General features: G+C 42.9%; 1 pseudogene; it reads left to right on the plus strand.

The window, feature by feature from the left end:
* Window positions 1-2,476, plus strand: part of LOC102246434 — a 5,417-nt pseudogene extending 2,941 nt beyond the window's left edge.
* Window positions 2,477-5,749: the final 3,273 nt, after the last annotated feature.

Consider the following 5,749-nt stretch of genomic DNA (forward strand, 5'->3'; position numbering starts at 1 on the left):
ACTGGGAGGAGGGGAGTTATGGGGGGAAAAAAGAGGAACAAATGTAATAATCTGAACAATAAAGATTTAATTAAAAAAAAAGAAAGATAACAGCAAGACAAGTCCATAGGAATTAGGAGGAAGGAAATAATAAAGATCATTAAATAAATGACATAGAGACAAATAACAGAACAAAAGTCAGTACAAAAGTTCAATAAATCCAAGAGCTGGTTCTTTGTAAAGACAAACAAGATTGATGAACCCCTAGCCAGATTCATCAAGAAACAAATAGAGAGGACCCGGATAAATAAAATGAGACATAATAGAGGCACTATAACAACAGACACCACAGAAATAAATATCCAGCAAATTAAAGTGTCAGACCAGTTGGTTTTGTAAAAGAATATTACCGAATATTCAAAGAGTTAGCACCTCCTCCTCAAACTATTCCAAAAAAATCAAGAGAAAGCTCTTTTTATGAAGCCAGCATTATCTTATTTCCAAAACCAGATAAAGACACTACAAAGAAAGAAAAGTACAGGCCAATATTCCTGATGAACACAGATGGTAAAATCCTCAACAAAATATTGGCAAATCAAATCCAGCAATATATTAAAAAGATCTTATACCATGTTCAACTGGGATTTATTCTGGGGATGCAAGGCTGGTACAATATGGCAAATCAGTACATGTGATACATCACATAAGCAAACTGAAAGATAAAAATAATATGATCATACCAATAGCTACAGAAAAAGCATTCGACAAAATCCAGCACACTTTTTTGATAAACACTCTCAGTAAAGTGGAATTAGAGGGATCATACCTCAACATAATAAATGTCATCTATAATATTAAAAGTGTAATATGCAAATACTCATACAAGTCAACAAAAGGAAGATAAACAATTCAATTAAAAAATGGGCAGGAGACCTGAACAGACTTTTCTCAAAGAGGACATACAAATGGCCAAGAGTCATATGAAAAAATGCTCAAAGTCACTAATTATCAGAGAAATGAAAATTAAAACCAGTATGTTATATCACTTCACACCTATCAGAATGGCTATCATAAAAAAATGAACAAACAAGAAGAGCTGGAGAGGATAAGGGAAGATGAGTTGGCTGCTAGTGGGAATGCAGATTTATGTAGCCATTATGGAAAGCAGTATGAATTTTCCTAAAAAAATTTAGAATGGAACTTACATTTGACTCAGTGACACCATGATGGGAATATATCCTAAAAACCCCAAACACCAATCTGAAAAAATATATGCACCCCTATGTTCAAAGCAGCATCCTATCTAATAAAAGAATAATATTCAAATTAGGCATCACTCCATCACAAAGATGGCAGTGCCCATAGCCACAAGATAGCGGTACCCAGACCTCTCAGACCCTCCGGGAGTCCTGCAGTGATGGCCTGAGGGTCGGGCGCTGAAAACCAGCAGCATCCGCAGCCACCCCGCCGGGAGTCCTGCAGCCCTGGCCCAGGGGGCAGGCTCTAGGAGAGGGCAGCGTGAGGAGAGGAGAGGGCAGCGGGATTGAGAGTGCAGTTTGGGACTTGGTTAGGAGGCACTGGGGCTCGGGTGGGGTTGGGAGCAGAGGGCCCCGGTAGCCAGGCTGACAGCAGGACACACCAGCCGTGCTCAAGGACATCTGTGTCCAGTAGGAGAAGCTGGCTGCCAAGAGCATGCAGAATGCCGAATAATGGTTCAAGAGCTGCTTCACTGTGCTGACCAAGAGCACTGCCAAGAATACTGAAGCGGTGTGTACCCCCAAGGAGAAGGTGTCTGAGAGCCGCTGCCTGCCCATGGCTAAGACCCTGGAGATGGAAGCATGCCGGAGGATGAAGAAAGCGCTGGAAAAGCAGCTACAAGAGCTGCAGGATAAGCAGAACACCAACATTAGTGCTATGCAAGGAACAATCAACAAATTAGAAAATAAGTTGAGAACTACAAAGAGTGAAATGGCACGATATTTAAAAGAATACCAGGATCTACTCAATGTGAAGGTGGCTTTGGATGTTGACATTGCAGCTTACAAGAAACTCCTGGAAGGTGAGGAGACCTGGCTCAGTTTCACCAGCATGGGAAGCATAGCCAGCCGCTACTCCCAGAGTTCCCAGGTCTTTGGCAGATCTGCCTAAGGTGGTTTACAGACCAGCTCCTACTTGATGTCCGCTCGCTCCTTCCCTTCTTAATACACCAGCCACATCCAAGAGGAGCAGATTGAGGAGGAGGAGACCATTGAGGCTACAAAAGCCAAGGAAAATAAGGATGAACCCCCCTCTGAAGGAGAAGCTGAAGAGGAGGAGAAGGAGAATGAAGAGGCTGAGGAAGAGGAAGGAGAGGAAGAGGAGGAAGGTACAAGGAAGAATTTGAGGATGCAAAGGAGGAAGAAGGAGGTAAAGATGAAGGAGAAGATGCTCAAGAAGCTGAGGACAAGAAGAAAGATGAAGATGTTGGAAGGAGCAAGCAACCAAGAGGAAAGATTGAGGTTCCCTTTCCTTAATTATTTCAGGAATAATCCACCTGAAACCAGGTCAACCCCATCACCAACCAAGCAGTTGATTTCTCGATATTATATGAATTAAGAAGTCAATATATGTAACATTCTGAGATGACTCAGGTTGGACATTAAATGTTGTGCTATGACTTTTCTCCTTATGCAGATTATCTGTTTGCTTGCAGAGTGGCTTCCTGGCTTGCTGCCGGCCTGTGCATGGTCCATGCTTATGAGTTCAGGATCTATGGCAATGTGAATAATTCAGATGTTTACAATAAAAACACATGAATACATGAGTTAACTAATGGTAATGTTAAACTTCATGGAAAAAAGTAGTCCTTTCAATATTTGGTGGTTAGAAATTAAAGACCTCAAATCATGTGCAATAAACCGTAAATAAAGTTCCAAAGAATGAAAAAAAAAATACATCAGGAGTCAGGAAACGTTAAAAAAAAACACAAAAAAACAGGAACCATTCTCAAATCAGGAAGGTAAGTTACAGGGTGTATATTATTGCTACGAATACAGTATTTCCTACTAATTGCAACATATACAATGTAATTTATTAGATGTTTTCCTATCGCATGAAGTATGTATTCTCATAGAGTAATACTGGTAGTATGTTATAGTTATGGCACTATGTCATATCCTATCTATACTAATACAAGGGTAATATGCTAATTAGACAGTGAGACCTTCCAGACAAAGCCATGGTGGAGGGGCTGAGGCAGATGCGGTTTGGGGCAATCATGCCAGGAGGAGAGAGCAGTTGGGAGTGATCAGGCTGACAGGGGGGCAGTTGGGGGCAAGCAGACCAGCAGAGGGGACCAATTGGGGGTGAGAAAGCCAGAAGGAAGGGGAGGTGGGGGCAAGCATGCCAGCAGGGGGGGTCATTGGGGGCAATCAGGCCGGCAGGGGGGACAGTTGGGGGTGAGCAGGCCGGCAGGCAGAGTGGTTAGGCGCTATCAAGCAGGCAGGCAGGTGAGCAGTTAGGAGCCAGTGGTTCTGTATTGCCAGGGGGTTGTCTGACTGCCGGTTTAGCCCCAGTGGAATCCCATTGTGCCTAAATTGGCAGTCCAACATCCACTGAGGGGTCCCAGATTGGAGAGGGTGCAGGCTGTGCTGAGGGACACCCCCACCACCGTGCATGAATTTGGGGCACTGGGCCACTAGTTATTTATAATGGCTAAGACTTGGAAACAGCCCAAGTGCCCATCACCAGATGAATGGATAAAAAGCTGTAGAACATTTACACTACAGAATACTATGCAGCTGTAAAAAAGAAGGATCTCTTACCTTTGAGATAGCATGTATAGACCTGGAAAATAATATGCTAAGTAAAATAAGCCAAAAGTAGAAAGACAAATATCATATGATCTCACTTATTTGTAGACTCTAATGAACAGAATAAATTGACCAACAATATATGAACTGAAGCATGGAGGCATGGAACAGACTGACATACCTCGGGATTGGAATTGGGGAGACAATACAAGATAAACCAAAGAACTTGTTTACTTATATGCATAGCACTTGGACACAGGCAGTAGTGCAGTGAAGTCCTGGGGTGGAGGGGTAAAGGCTCAGAGGAGGAGGGAGAAGAGGGGTAAATGGAAGGTATCTGTAATACTATCAACAATAAAAATATGTTAATAGAAAAAACAAGACTTATTCCTCCCGGAGCAATCCTATATTACAACCACCTGTCCCTGCTTTTAGTCCATGTATACATCATCACACTGAATATAGCAGACATGATTGTAAAATCCATTTTATTTTTCAGAGCTATCATCACCTTCATTCAGTTTCTCAGACCAAAAATGTAGGAATCTCTCTTGATTCCTCTCTTTGCCTTACTTTTCAGAAACAACCCGTCTACAAGATCTCCTGGTTCTATCCACAAATCTGACCACTTCTCTCCATTTTGAAGACGATCATAAGGCCAAGCTACCACCACCATCCCTGACTCAGCAGTTCCCTAACTTGCCACTTTCATCAATTCTTTAAATTGGAATGATTTTTTTAAAAATATCAATCAAATGGAAGAGAGATTTTGCAGAACCCCCCACTCTGGCTTCCATGAAATCGGTAGTTATTCCCCATCTCCCACACACATTATGGCAAAGCTGCTGCTAATCCAAGGATTGGCAAACGCATCCCTGAAGCAGAGTTTCCCTCATTTGATAACCAGAATCCTTAGATGAGAGAAGTAAATTTCCAGAAGCTGAGAGCACTGGCTACAGGATGACTAAGATTCAGGGAAACTGTAGGTACAAGTTCAGATTATTATTTCGCTAGCATCTCAGTGGAAAACTCCAGCCTGCAGTTATCCTGAGGGCATTAGTTGTTCATTAGGATGGCGATTAGGAAAATCATGGGAGATGCTACCATAAATCATCAAAGCCCAATGCTGATAGCTCATGTTAATCTGTGTGACAGATGGCAGATAAGGCCATGAATTATTCCCATCTCTGTACACTTGCCTCTTTAAGATGTGGATCTGCAGCTCCTCCCACATCTTGCTGAGTCTGTTCCTCCAACCCTTGAATCTGGGTGGACCCTGTGGCTTGCTCTAGACAGCAGGGCAGTAGAAGCATGATGCAAATAAACTCCAAAAGTGCTGATGCCCTGTGGCTTGCTGTCTCTTTCTGGTCTTCAGGACCCTGCAACAGCTTCATAAAGAGGCCAGGACCAGCCTGATTGATGGTGGGGAACAGAAGGCACAGTTATCCCCATCACCTGAGCCTGCCTGAGAGCCTGCTAACTACCAGACATGTCCATGGGTGATCCAACTCAAAACTACCCAGTTGCTGGATCTTGAGAGAATCATACTCAGCACAAATGTCTGATGAAAAAGTGCAAAAACCATATGATTTCACTCACATTTGGGATATAAAATAGAAATCAATCAGCCATCAAATAAAACAAATAAACTCATTGCCTTGGACAGCATTGCTAAATGGTTAGAGCATCAGACCAAAAACAAAAGGGTCACGGGTTTGATTCTCTGTCAAGGTTACATACCTGGGTGGGATGTTGGATCCCCAGCCCTAGACAGTGCCCCTGCAAGAGGCAATCAATCAATGTACTCTCTCACGTCTCTCTCTCTCTCTCTCTCTCTCTCTCTCTCTCTCTCCCCTCTCTCTCTATCTCTCTCTCTCTCTCTCCCTCTCTCTCTCTCCCCCTTTATCCTTCTTTTTTCCACTACCTCCCCCTCTCTTCCTCTCTTCCCCTCTTCTCTCTTCTTCTCTCTCTAAAAAATC

Source organism: Myotis brandtii, unplaced genomic scaffold, assembly GCF_000412655.1.
Source record: "Myotis brandtii unplaced genomic scaffold, ASM41265v1 scaffold224, whole genome shotgun sequence".
NCBI lineage: Eukaryota > Metazoa > Chordata > Mammalia > Chiroptera > Vespertilionidae > Myotis > Myotis brandtii.